Consider the following 15189-nt stretch of genomic DNA (forward strand, 5'->3'; position numbering starts at 1 on the left):
GAGAGATTAAAATAGTGGTCCATGGAATGTGAGCTGGCTAAGTAGGGAATTAGGACTTGGTGGAGGATTGTTAAGGTACAAAGGAATGTATATCCTAAGGGTGGGTGAAGAGTTATTGAAGTGAGATTCTAGACCACTGCCATCCAGTGGAAATATGATGCTGACCACAAAAGTGAACCATGACATTTATTTTATTTTTTTGAGATGGAGTCTCACTCTGTTGCCAGGCTGGAGTGCAGTGGCATGATCTTGGCCCACTGCAACCTCTGCCTCCTGGGTTCAAGCCATTCTTCTGCCCCAGACTCCTGAGTAGCTGGGACAACAGGTGCATACCACCACACCCAGCCAATTTTTGTATTTTTTTTTTTTTTTTTAGTAGAGATGGGGTTTCACCAGGTTGGCCAGCATGGTCTCAATCTCTTGACTTTGTGATCCGCCTGCCTTGGCCTCCCAAAGTGCTGGGATTACAGGCGTCAGCTGAACCATAACATTTATTTCAGTTTATGGTGTACAATATGATGTTTTGAGATGTTTACATTGTAGAATGGCCAAATCAAAGTAACTTACATATTTATTATCTTATATACTTATCTTTTTTATGGTGAGAGCATTTAAAATCTACTCTCTTAGCAATTTTCAAGTATACAATTCATTGTTATTAATTATAGTTACCACTTTGTATAATAGATGTCCTGAACTTGTTCCTCTTGTTGAACTGAAATTCAGTATCATTTGACTAGCATCTCTCCAATCAGACCTCCTCTCCCCAGCCCCTAAGGATTCCAGATGTTTCCCCTGTGGATCCCTAGCTGTGAGATGAATGTTACTGGAATTCTCAAAGGGTCCCAGTGACATGGAGCATGAGCCACCTGTGGCAGTGGCCAGTCAACTTGATAACACATCCAGGTGTTGCTTTTTCTAACCACCATGCTACCCTATTTCTGTGAGTTCAACATTTTTAGATTCCATTTACAAGTGAAATGATGCAATATTTGTCTTTTTGTGCTTATTTTATCTAGCATAATGTCCTCCAGGTTCATTCATGCTGTGAATACGATAGGATTTCCTTCTTTTTTTTTTAAGGCTAAATAATATTCCATGTATATATAGTATATACACATACATGTATATACATAGATACAAGCATGATTTTGTATTCTACAAGTTTGCTGAATTTATTAGTTCTCATAGTTTTTTCTGTTAGAAGTCTTTAGGGGTTTCTATGCATAAGATCATGTCATCTTCAAGCAGAGACAATTTAACTCCATGTATATGTATAAACATATGGGATGTATATATATACATAATACGCATTTTCTTTATTCATTCACCCATTGATGGGCACTTAGGTTGATTCTATATCTTGGCTATTGTGAACTGCCAATTTACAATATCTTGGCTATTGCTGCATTGAACATGGGAGTGCAGATGTCTCTTCAGCATATTAATTTCATTTCCTTTGGATGTATGCCCAAAAGTGAGATTGCTAAATCATATGGTAGTTCTATTTTTAATTTTTTTAAGAACCTCCATACTGTTACTCCATAATGTAACTGTACTAATTTACATTCTCACCAGTAGTGTCCAAGGGTTTCATTTTCTCCACATTATCACCAACACTTACCTTTCATCTTTTTGATAACAGACATCATGACAGGTGTGAAGTGATATCTCATTGTGGTTTTAATTTACATTTCTTTGATGATTAGTGATGTTCAGCATTTTTCACATACCTCTTTGCCATTTGTATGTCTTCTTTTGAGAAATGTGTTTTTAGGTTCTTTGCCCGTTTTCAAATTCAGTTATTTGTTTTCTTGCTATTGAGTTGTTTGGGCTCCTTATGTGTTTTGGATATTAACTCCTTACCAGCTGTATGGTTTACAAATATTTTTTTCCATTCCACAGGTTGTCTCTTTACTTGTTGATTGTTTCCTTTGCTATGCAGAAGTTTTTTGGTCTAATGCAATCCTGTTTGTCTTTATTTATTTATTTATTTATTGCCTGTGCTTTTGAGGTGATAGCAAAACAAATCTTTGCCCAGATCAATGTCAAGAAGCATTTCCCCTATATTTTCTTCTAATAGTTTCAGGTCTTATATTTAAGTAATTAATTCATTTTTAGTTGACTTTTGTGCATTCTCCAAGAAAAGGTTCTAATTTCGTTCTTCTGCATATTGATGTCCAGTTTTCCTAGTACCATTTATTGAAGACACGTTCCTTTCTTCATTTTGTGTTCTTGGCACCTTTGTTAAACATCAGTTGACTGTAAATGTGTGGATTTATTTTTGGGCTCTCCTTGTCATCCCATTCATCTGTGCGCCTGTTTTTTTATGCTGCTACCATGCTGTATTGATTACTAGAGCTTTGTTGTAGATTTTGAAATAAGATCATGTGACGCCTCCAGTTTTGTTCCTTTTGCTCAAGATTGCTTTGGCTATTCAGAGGCTTTTATGGTCCCACATGAATTTTAGGATTTTTTTTTCTATTTCTGTGAAAAATGTCATTGGTATTTTGATAGGGATGGCATTGAATCTGTGAATTGTTTTGGGTAGTATTGATATTTTAACAATGTTAATCTTCAATCCACGAACACAGGATATCTTTCCATTTATTTGTGTCTTCTTACAATTTCTTTTATCAATGTTTTGTAGCTTTTAGTGTACAGATCTCTTATCTCTTTGGTTAAATTTGTTTCTAAGTATTTTTTAGTGCTATCGTAATTGGAATTGTTTTCTTGATTTATTTTTCAAATAGTTATTAGTGTATAGAAAAGTTACCAATTTTTATGTGTTCATTCTGAACTCTGCAACTTTACTGAATTTGTTTATTTGTTCTAACAGTTGTATATATATATGTATATTTGGCTGAGTCTTTAGGGTTTTCTATACATAAGATGATGTCATCTGCAAACAAAGACAGTTTAACTCCTTCCTTTTCAAGTTGGATGGCTTTTATTATTATTATTTTTAACATCTAATTTCTCTGGGTAGGTCTTCCAGTACTATGTTGAATACAAGTGGTGAGACTAGGCATCCCTGTCTTGTTCCTGATCTTAGAAGGAAAGCTTTCAATTTTTCACTGTTAATTATTATCTTCACTGTTAGCTGTGGGCTTGCGATACATACCTTTTGCTGTATTGATGTACATTTCTTCTATACCTAACTGTTGAGAGTATTTTTTAATCACATGAGGATGTTGAGTTTTTCTGCATGTATTGATATAATTATATGGTTTTTGAATTTTGTTCTGTTAATGTGGTGTATCACATTGATTGATGTGCATATGTTGAACCATCCTTGTATTCCAAGGATAAATCCCACTTGACCATGGTAAATGATTCTTTTAATGTGTTTCCTAGTATTTCTTGAGGATTTTTAAATCTATGTTCATCAGGGATATTGGCCTATAATTTTATTTTCTTGTATTGTCATTTGGCTTTGCTATCAGAGTGATACTGGCCTCATAAAATGAATTTGTAGATATTCCCTTGTCTTCAAACTTTTGAAAGAGTTTGAGAAGGATGGGCATTAAGTCATCTTTTAATGTTTCTTAGAATTCATGAGTATAATCATCAGGATTTGGACTTTTCTTTGATGAGAGATTTTTGATTACTGATTCAATCTCTTAACTCATTGTTGATTTGTTCAGGTTTTCTGTTTCTTCATAATTTAGTCTTGGTAGGTTGTATGTTTCTAAGAATTTATTTCTTCTATGTTATCCAATTTGTTTTTGTGTTAACTATTTATAGTAGTCCCTTATGATCCGTTGTATTTCTGTGGTATTAGCTGTAATGTCTCCTCTTCCATTTCTGATTTCATTTATTTGAGTCTTTTCTCTTTTTTTCTTAACCTACCTAAAGGTTTATCAGTTTTGATTACCTTTTAAAAAAAAAAACAACTCTTAGTTTTGTTGATCTTTTCTATTTTTGTTGTTGTTGTTGTTGCTACATAAATTTTTCAAAAAAAATATTTTTAATTATTGTAAGTACATACTAGGTATATTTATTTATGGGGTACATGAGATATTTTGATATAGACATGTAATGTGTGATAATTGCATCAGGATAAATGGGGTATCCATTACTTCAAGCATTTATCCTTTCTTTGCATTACACACAATCCAATTTTAGTTATTTTTAAATGTGTAGTAAATTATGGTTAACTGTAGTCACCCTATTGTGCTATCAAACACTGGATCTTATTTGTTCTTCTTAACTATATTGTTCTACCCATTAGCCATCTCCACTGCCTCCAGCTCCCCTTCCTAGTGTCCGGTAATCATTATCCTACTCTCTGTCTCCATGAGTTTAATTGTTTTAATTTTTAGCTCCTGCAAATAAGTGAGAATATGTGAAGTTTGTCTTTCTGTGCCTGTCTTATTTCACTTAATGTAATGTCCTTCAGTTCTATCCATATTGTTGTAAATGACAGGATTTCATTCTTTTTTATGCTGAATAGTACTCTATTGTGTATAAGTACTACATTTTCTTTATCCATTCGTCTGTTGATGGGCACTTAGATTACTTCCAAATCTTTGCTATTGTGAATGGTGCTGCAGTAAACATGGAGATGCAGATATCTCTTTGATATCCTGACATCCTTTCTTTTACGTATATAGCAACGGGGCTGATGGATCATATGATAGTTCTATTTTTAGTTTTTTAAGGAACCTCCAAACTGTTTTCCAGACTGGTGGTACTAATTTACATTCTCACCAACAACATATGAGGGTTCCTTTTTCTCCACATCATTGTCAGCATTTCTTATTGCTGGTCTTTTGGATAAAGGCTATTTTTACTGGGTGAGATGATATCTGATTGCAGTTTTGATTTGCATTTCTTTGATGATCAGTGATGTTGAGTACCCGTTCATAAATCTGTTTGCCATTTATATGTCTTCCTTGAGATCCTTTGCCCATTTTTAAATCAGATTATTAGCTTTTTTCCTTTTGTCTTATGCTACTTACATATTCTGGTTATTAATCCCTTGTCAGGTGTATAGTTTGCAAATATTTTCTCCCATTCTGTGGTTTATCTCTTACTTTGTTTATTGTTTCCTTTGCTGTGCAGAAGCTTTTCAACTTGATGAACTTGATGTGATCCAATTTTTCCATTTTTGCTTTGAAAGCCCATGCTCGTGGGGTGTTGTGAACTCTTTGCCTAGTCCGACGTCTTGGAGATTGTTTCCATTTATTAGTTTCATAGTTTGAGGTCTTAGATTTAAATATTTGGTCCATTTTATTTGATTTTTGTATATGGCAAGTAATAGGGACTAGTTTAATTCTTCTTACTTGTGGATATACAATTACCATAGCACCATTTATTATAGAGACTGTCCTTTCCCCAATGCATGTTCTTGGCACCTTTATAAAAAATGGGCTCACTACAGATGTATGAATTTGTGTCTGAGTTCTCTATTCTGTTTCACTGGTCTATATGTCTGTTTTTATGCCACTACCATGCTGTTTTGTTTACTGTAGCTGTGTAGTGTAAATTGAAGACAGTTAATGTGATTCTTCCAGTTTCATTATTTTTGCTCAGGATGGCTTTGGCTCTTTTAGATCTTTTGTTGTTCCACATAAGTTTTAGGATTATTTTTTCTCTTTCTATGAAGAATATCTTTGGTATTTTGATAAGGATTGCATTGAATCTGTAGATTGCTTTGGGTAGTATAGACGTTTTAATAATATTGATTGTCCCAATCATGAACACGAAATATGTTTCCATTTCTTTGTGTCCTCTTCAATTTTTTTCATCAATGTTTTATAGTTTTCACTGTAGAGATCTTTTACCTCTTTGGTTAATACCTAGGTGCCTTATTTTATTGGTACCTATTGTAAATGGAATTACTTTCTTGATTTCTTTTTCAGATTGTTCATGTAGAAATGCTACTGATTTTTGTATGTTGATTTTTTATCCTGCAATTTTGCTGAATTTGTTTATCAGTTCTAATAGTTTTTTGGTGGAGTCTTTAAGTTTTTCCAAATATAATATCATCACCTGCAAACGAGGATAATTTGACTTCTCCCTTTCTAATTTGTATGTACTTTATTTCTTTCTCTTGTCTGATTGCTCTAGCTAGGACTTCCAGTATTATGTTGAATAACAGTGGTGAAAGTGGGCATCCTCTAAGAACATGTTCCAGTTCTTAGAGGAAAGTCGTTCATTTTCTCCCCATTCAGTCTGATACTAGCTATGGATCTGTCATATAATAGCTTTTATTGTATTATGGTATATTTCTTCTACATGAAGTTTTTGAGGTTTTTGTTATGAGGGTTCTTATCATGAAAGGATGTTGAATTTTATCAAATGTTTTTTAAAACATCAATTGAAATGATTATATGGTTTTTGTCCTTTATTCTTTTGATATGATGTAGGTAGCACATTAATTTGTGTATGTTCAATCATCCTTGCATCCCTAGGGTAAATCTTACATGGTCATGATGAATGATCTTTTAAATGTGTTGTTAAATTTGGTTGGCTAGCATTTTGTTAAGAATTTTTACATCAGTTTTCATCAGGGATATTGGCCTGTACTTTTCTTTCTTTTCTTTTTTTTCTTTTTTCTTTTTTTTTTTTTTTGATGTGTCTTTGTCTGGTTTTAGTATCAAGGTAATGTTGATAGAGCAAAATTTGGATATGTTCCTACCTCCTCTATTTTTTTGGAATAGTTTGAGTAGAATTAGTATTAGTTATTTTTTATGGAAAATTTTTACTTTATTTTATAAAAAGCAGTGTTTGAAATATGCTCACTTTACTCTTTCAAAGCAATGCAAGTACAATGATAAGCATTTGAGTCAAAAGTACCCTTTCTTATGAACTTATTTTTTAACACAGTGAAGGCATGCTCTCACTGAAAGTAGAAAAATGTGATTCAATTACAAAACATAACATTTAAGAATAAGTACACACAACTGAATAGTCATGAAAAAAATGGAGGATTAATCAAAATATTCTGTTTAAAAATATTAAATTCAAGTTATACGGAAATTTTATGCATAAAAATCATATTGTATAATAGAATAACTCTTAAATAATCATTTCTGAAAAACAAATACTAACTTTAGTTAAAAAGCTAAACTTTTAACTTCTCTTTTTAAAAATACTTTCAGAACTTCACTATTCAAATTAAAATAGGATATTTTTGCAATTTATTCCAGGTACATATTATACAGTTCTTATCCCAAGAGATCTTCTTGTGGTGTTTATAAATAAATCTGCTAAAGGGTAAGAAAAGAATAAGAAAGGCCAATCTAGGAAAGAAAATAGTTCAGTGTCAAAGTGTGATTTGAATCTATTGGTTTTTTTCCTCTCCATTATTTCTTTTCATATTGTCTTTGGACTCCTGCCAGGCTATGTAAATACAGCCACACGTTCAGTTGAAAGTAATTTGTAGGCAGCTCACCTTGGTCTACATTTTCTCTCTCTTTTCTGTCTTGACTGTAATATGTTACAGGGAAGCACTAATATCACCCCCTCCATTTTGCCAGAGAGGAATATCTAAGGCCAAACCTCATGCCCATCCTCTGCATGAATTCTCGGTATAAGTTCCACAGTCATGAGTTCTCACTTTATTTGTTCACATTAGAGCTGGCTGCAACAAGTAACATTTGTTTCAGCAACAAAGTGGACTTTTCTAGGGATTATTTTGTTGTACTGTCTTGTTGCCTTAATATGAATTAATCATTAAAAAAATTTAAAACCAGAAATTCAAACTGTCCATAGACAGTTTAAAATTTGGGAAAATGAAAAAGGAGCCTTAACCACTTAAAGTCTCCCCTTCTCCATTCCTAGTTTACACAGCTCCAGGAATATAATCATAATCATAAACATAAACAAGTTTTCCCTTTTATTGAATCAAGAAAGTGTCACTTATTCACATCAAATAGGTTGAAAGCTTTGGGAGATGAACAGAAGTTTCAGGTCCACCACTTTTATCAATTTTCTTTGTCTTTCCAGTTCTCAGTCTGTACACCCAAGGCTCTGGTAGCTTTGAGGAGAGGTGGCTCAGGGGAGCTGGCCTGCCTCATGGCCGTAGGGGTGGGCGGGGAAGCCACAGTAGTGCACAGTGGAGTCCTCTCCAGCTTTATCATCCAATGGGGTGTAGGCTTCTTGTCAGAGAGTAGCACCTTAGCTAGAGGTGGGTAAGTGCCTCCATTTTCAGTGCTTTCAACCCCAAGGGAAGCCTGAAGATGCCTACATGCCCTAGTGCTCACTAGTGCCTGGAAAGCACACAGTGCTGAGATGCCTTTCCCTGCTACCACTTTGCAACTGGTTTGCAGTTGCCTGAGCCAACATCTGAAATGCACTGCCTGGAGACACCATGACTGAGGCCAAGTTCCTGACTTTAATTTGGGTATTTGTAGAAGGGCCCAAAAATCTGACTGGCTTAGGAGCAGTCTTACAGTTCACTCCTTCCTCTCCACTGAATGCTATCAGTCGCTTCTTTTGAATTGGAGCCATGTGTTGAAGGATTCCAAGTAAAGGCCGTTTCTCCTAGAATCAAACATTCTATCAGCTCATGAGGCACCTGCCAGTAGCTAACACCTTTTCCTTCCCAAGCATCAAAGTCATCCATCATTTTCTTCAACTCTACTACTGAGTAAGAACTCCAAATGTACTGAACATTATTTCCCACCTCTCTTTTAAACATGCTTTTATTGTGAATTCTTCCTCCCAGCTGCTTATCAATAGCATCTGTTCTATCAGTTTTTGTGGCATATAAGCTGATAATTCTATTCTCACAGCTTGCACCAGATTGTTAAGATGGTTGAGCATTCAAACTGTTGGTTTATTGTAAACCAAACCATATGAATCACAGAAGGCTGTTAAAGTCCTTCTAAAGTCTGTATTTGATCTTAAAGAATATGTTTCCATTTCATTGGCCAAGTGGTCAGATAGGCTATACAGATAAAGGACACCAAATAAATCAGCCTCTTCTTGTACGGCAATGAGAGTTTGCTCATCTATGGAAATCTGAACTTCTCCATGAAGGTAATCCAAAAGGTATTTAAATAGATGTCTATCACAGTCATTAACACAAGCCCCTGACTCATCTGTTTTTAGAGGAAAGCAACCACTGAACATAGATGGCAATGTGGAGTCTTTAAGGCAGCACAAGGACTCCTGCCAAGCTGTGTAAATACAGCCACCCACATTCAGTTGAATATCTGGCACCTCTTCTGCCTTGTGGCTTTCCGTTTCTCCCCTAGACACCTGAATTTTTGCCTCCCAACACTTTTCTCTGTATCAAAACCATCAGAGACGCTTGGGAAAACAAAGACACTCCAGCGACAGCACAGAGTTCCTCAGAAAGTCTGAGGAGGGGTTGGGATCTGCCGAACACCACTCTGAGGAACACCACCCAAGGGGCTCATACTCCTCTTCCAAAGTGGGAAGAGCTGGGAGGAGCCAGGAGCCAGAAAGCCCTGCCAGGGTTTTCCACAGCCCAGGGACCCTGAATTGGCCTGAAGCCTGAGCCTGCAGTCCAGGACACCCATATTATCAGTGTAGCCCGAGCCCTTCTTCAGGATACCCTGCCACCTTCCAGGCCTGTGGCCCACCCAGCACCCAGTTCCTCCACACCATCAGGGTGGGGCAGGTCAACAGCTTCTCAGACTGACCTGCAGCCCTGCCCATCCTTCAGCACAGCCGCCCTCCTTCTTTAAATGTTTGGGTTTTTTTAAGCAATGAAACCATCGGATCCTGGGCTTTTCTTTGCTGGGAGACTTTTATTACAATTTCGATCTCATTACTTATTACTGGTCTGTTCAGGTTTTGGATTTCTTTATGGTTCATTCTTGGTAGGTTGTTTGTATCTAGGAATGTATCCATTTGTTCTAGGTTTTTCAATTTATTGTCATATAGTTGCTCATAGTAGCCTCTAATGATCCATTGAATTTCTGTAGTATCAGTTGTAATGTCTCCTTTTTCATCTCTGATTTTATTTGTTTGTGTCTTTTCTCTTTTTTTCTTAGTCTTTCTAAGGATTTGTCAATGCTATTTATCTTTTCAAAAACCAACTTTTCTTTTCATTGATCTTTTGTATTGTTTTCTTCATTTCAGTTTCCTTTATTTCTGCTCTGATCTTTTTTTTTTTCCTCTACTAATTTGGGTTTAGTTTGCCCTTTCTTTTCTAGTTCTTTAAGATGCATCATTAAATTTTTTTTGGTTGATGTTTTTCTACATTTTTAATTAGGTACTTATAACTACAAACTTTCCTTTTAGTACTGCTTTTGCTGTATCCCGTAATTTTTGGTATGTTGTGTTTCCATTATCATTTGTTTTAATAAATTTTCCAGTTTCCTTTTTAATTTCTTCATTGACCCACTGGTCTTTCAGGATCACATTGTTTCATTTCCCTGTGTCTGTATAGCTTCCAGAATTTTTCTTGTTATTGATTTCTAGTTTTATTCCATTGTAATGATCAGAGAAAATACTTGATATGATTTCTTTTTTTTTTTTTTAATGTTTTAAGATTTGTTTTGTGGCCTAACATGACCTATCCTTGAGAATGATCCATGTACTGAGAAAAAAGATGTGTATTCTGCAGCCATTGAATGAAATGTTTTGTAAATATCAATTGGGTCCATTTGGTCTGTAGTGGAGATTAAGTCTGATGCTTCTTTGTTGATTTTCTGTCTGGAAGATCTGTCCATTGATGAAAGTGAAGTGGTAAAGTCTCCATCTATGATTGTATTGGGGTCTAACTTTCTCTTTAACTCTAATATTTGCTTTATATATCTGGCTGCTCCAGTATTGGGTTCACATATGTATATGTATACAATTGTTATATCCTCTTACTGAATTGACCTGTTTATCAATATATAATGACCTTTGTCTCATTATATAGTTATTGTCTTGAAATCTGTTTTGTCTGATAGAAGTGTAGCTATTTCTGCTCTTTTTTGGTTTTCATTTGTGTGGAATGTCTTTTTGTCCTTTTATTTTCATTCTATATGTGTCTTTATAGGTAAAGTATGTTTCTTGTAGGCACTAGATCATTGGGTCTGGTTTTTTAAAATCCATTCAGCCACTGTAGGTCTTTTGATTGGAGAGTTTAGTCCATTTACATTCAACGTTATCATTTGTAAGTAAGGACTTGCTCCTGCCGTCATGTTAGTTGTTTTCTGGTTGTTTTGTGGTCTTCTCTTTCTTCATTTTTTCTTTCGTGTCTTCCTTTAGTGAAGGTGATTTTCTCTGGTGGCATGTTTTAATTTCTTGCTTTTTGTTTTTTGTGTGTATGTTGTATGTTTTTTGATTTGAGGTTACCATGAGGCTTGCAAATACTGTCTTATAACCCATTATTTAAACTGATGAGAACTTAACAGTGATTGCATGAATGAACAAACAAGGAAAGGGAAAACTAATGTTAAAATCTCTACACTTTAACTTTGTTTTTCTCCTTTTTAACTTTTTCTGGTTTGTATTTATATCTTATTTTACTGCCTTTGTGTTGAGAAAAATTTTAGTTATCATTTTTGATCAGTTCATCTTTTAGTCTTTGTACTCAAGATATGAGTAATTACACACCACAAATACAGTGTTATAATATTCTGTGTTTTTCTGTATATGCACTATTGCTAGTGAATTTTTTGCCTTCCAGTGATTTCTTATTGCTCATTAATGTCCTTTTCTTTCAGATTGAAGAACTCTCTTTAGCATTTCTTTTAGGACAGGTCTGGTATTGATGAAATCCCTCAGCTTTTATTTGTCCGGGGAAGTCTTTATTTATCCATGTTTGAAGGATATTTTCACTGGATGTACTATTCTAGTATACACTTTTTTTTTTTTTTCAGCATTTCAAATATGTCATGCCTGTAAGGTTTCCACCAAGAAGTCCGCAGCCAGCTGTATTGGAGCTCCATTGTGTCTTATTTGTTTATTTCCTCTTGCTGCTATTAGGATCCTTTCTTTATTCTTGACTGTGAGGAGTTTGATTATTAAATTCCTTGAGGTAATCTTCTTTGGGTTAAATCTTCTTGGTGTTCTATAACCTTCTTGTACTTGTATATTGATAGCCTCCTCTAGGTCTGGGAAGTTCTCTGTCTTTATCTTTTTGAATAAACTTTCTACCCCTTTCTCTTTCTGTAGCTCTTTAAGGCCAATAACTCATATTTGTCTTTTCGAGGCTATTTTCCAAATCTTGTAGCTGTGTTTTATTCTTTTTTCTTTTGTCTCCTCTGACTGTGTATGTTTAAATTAGCTTAGCCTATCTTCAAGCTCACTAAGTCTTCTGCTTGATTAATTCTGCTGTTAAGAGATGCTAATGCATTCTTTATTATGTCAGTTGCATTTTTTATTTCCAGAATTTTGCTTTTTTTAAAATTATTTTTTATTTGTTTTGTTTTGTTTTTTGAGACGAGTCTTTCTCTGTCACTAGGGCTGGAGTGCAATGGTGCAATCTTGGGTCACTGCAACCTCTGCCTCCCGGGTTCAAGCTATTCTATTGCTTCAGTTTCCCCAGTAGCTGGGACTACAGGCACCCACCACTATGCCCAGCTAATTTTTTTTGTATTTTTAGTAGAGACGGGGTTTCACCACATTAGCCAAGCTGGTCTCCAACTCCTGACCTCAGGTGATCCACCCACCTGGGCCTCCCAAAGTGCGGGAATTACAGACGTGAACCACTACACCCAGCCTAATTATTTCAATCTCTTTGTTAAATTTATATTATAGCATTCTGAATTCCTTCTCTGTATTATCTTGAATTTCACTGAGTTTCCTCAACACAGCTATTTTGAATTCTCTACCTGCAAGGCCACATATCTCTGTCTCTCCAGGATTGGTCACTTATTGGTCACTTATTGGTGCCTTATTTAGTTCACTTGCTGAGGTCATGTTTTTCTGAATGGTCTTGATGCCTGTGGATGTTCTTTAGTTCTGAGCATTGAAGAAGTAAATATTTATTGTAGTCTTCACAGTCTGAGCTTGTTTGTAACCATTCTTCTTAGGAAGGCTTTCCATGTATTAGAAGGGACTTGGGTGTTGTGATCTAACTTTTTGGTCACTGCAGCCATATCTGCATTAGGGTGTATCCCAAGCCCAGTATGCTGTGGCTCTTTTAGACTTGCAGATGCACCACTTTGGTGGTCTTGGGTAACATTTGAAAGAATCCTTTGGATCACCAGGCAGTGACTCTTGTTCTCTTCCCTTACTTTCTCCCAAATAAACAGAGTCCCTCTCTCTGTACTTAGCTACCTGGATCTGGGGGAGGGGTGACACAAGCACCCCTGTGGCCACTACTACTGGGACTGTGCTGCATCAGACCTGAAGCCAGCACAGCAGTAGGTCTCACCCAAGACCCACAATGAGTACTGCCAGGCTACCACTGATATTCATTCAAGGCCCAAATCTCTTCAGTCAGCTTGTGGTTAATCCTACCAGGCCTGGAACTATCCCTTCAGGGCAGTGGGCTCCCTTCTGACCCAGGGGCAGCTCCAGAAATGCTAAGAGCCAAGGCCTGGAATCAGTGATGTCAAGAGTCTGCTTGGTACTTTACCTCACTGTGGCTGATCTGGTGCTTGAGGTGCAAGACAAAATCCCCTTTACAATTCCCTCTCCTTTTCTCAAGCAAAAGGCATCCCTCCTCATACCCACCACATCTGGGAATGTGCTGGGTCACACCTGAAGCCAGCCTGGCTCTGAATCCCATTCAAGGCCTACTGCAAGTACTACCTGGGTATTGCTGCTGATTATTCAGAGCTCAAGAGCTCTTCAGTTAGCAGGTGATGAATGCTGCCCAGACTGGGTCTTCTGTTCAAGGTAGTGGGTTCCCTTCTTGCCCAGGGTGTATCTAGACATTTCTTCCAGGAGCTAGGGCTCTGAATGGTGACCTCAGGACTCTGTCTAGTGCCCTATCCTACTGTGGCTGAGCTGGTATCCAAGTTGTTAGAGGCCTCTTTATTCTTCCCTCTTCTCTCCTCAAGTGGAAAGAAGTAGTCTTTCCCAGGCTGCAAGCTGCACTCCCTTGGTCGGCCAGCTGCTGTCTCAGTAGGTTACATGTCCCCCACAGTCCACTGGTTTTAAGTCCTGCACAGCATTAGGGCTTGCCCAGAAATTGCAGTCCTTGTGCCCTGGACTACCTTTAAAGTTTATTTAGAATCCCAGAGCACTTTAGCTCATGGTGGTGAGCCTTGCTGGAACTCAGATTCTGACCACTGGGATTGTTGATTCCCTCTGGCTAGGGCTGGTCTTCTTGTTCGCTTCATGGTGCCAGCTGAGTTCTGCCTCACGTTGCTTAATACTGTTTCAGGGCAGCACTGAGTTCCAGTGCATAGTTCCACAACTGCTGCACTTTCCTTTCCCCAAGCACACAGATTCTCTCTCTCTGCCACACAGCTCCTACTGTAGAGATGTGTAAGGGATGGTATCCACAATTCATGACTGCCTTTCCTACCCTCTTCAATGCCTTTTTCAGTGATATGAAAGAGACATTTAAGTGATATGTCTCAAGATACTTTTTGGCTTTCCTTTTGATTTCTTCTTTAATCCATTTGTTGTTCAAGAGCATGCTGTTTAATTTCCACATACTCTATTAGTGAATTTTCCTGATTTCTTCTGTTATTGATTTCTAGTTTCATACTATTGTGATCAGAAAAGATACATGATATGATTTTAATCTTTTCCACATATGTAATTTTAAATAGCCACATTAAAAAACTAAAAAGAAACAAGTGAAATTAATTTTGGTAGTTATTTACATATTCCATGTATCTAAAATATTATAATCAATATAAACAGTTACTGATGAGATGTTTTACAGTCTTATACTCACATATATATATAGATGTGTGTATATATATACACATATGTGTGTGTATATATGTATATGTGTGTGTATACACACATACATAGTCTGTTGTGTATTTTATACTTACAGAAAACCTCAATTCAGACTAGCCACATTTCTAGCCACCATGTGCGCAGTGGGTTCTGTTTTGAACAGCTCAGCTCTAAAGGAAGTGAGCTGGAAAGATGGTTGGTCATTGGAGAGTGAGAATTGAAATTGAGATTTTGGAGGGTTTGCAAATATTTATAACCTTAAGATCTAGGATATAACTCTGCGATTGAGTTTCTTTATCAGAGTGGAAAATTAGATCATTGAAGGAGAAAAGGTCAGGTCATTGAGGGTCTTGGTTTTGGGAAAGATCATCTGTATCAATATTGAAGTCATCAAGGATTATGAGAGAG

General features: G+C 36.3%; 1 protein-coding gene and 1 pseudogene across 5 annotated transcripts in view; one reads left to right on the forward strand and one right to left on the reverse strand.

Moving 5' to 3' along the window:
- Nucleotides 1-15189, forward strand: part of ARSB (arylsulfatase B) — a 288497-nt gene that overhangs the window by 60088 nt on the left and 213220 nt on the right. The gene's annotated exons all lie outside the window — the stretch shown is intronic.
- On the reverse strand, nt 7935-9636 carry LOC141584180 (BTB/POZ domain-containing protein KCTD18 pseudogene; annotated as a pseudogene).

This window comes from Saimiri boliviensis, chromosome 1 (genome assembly GCF_048565385.1).
Source record: "Saimiri boliviensis isolate mSaiBol1 chromosome 1, mSaiBol1.pri, whole genome shotgun sequence".
NCBI lineage: Eukaryota > Metazoa > Chordata > Mammalia > Primates > Cebidae > Saimiri > Saimiri boliviensis.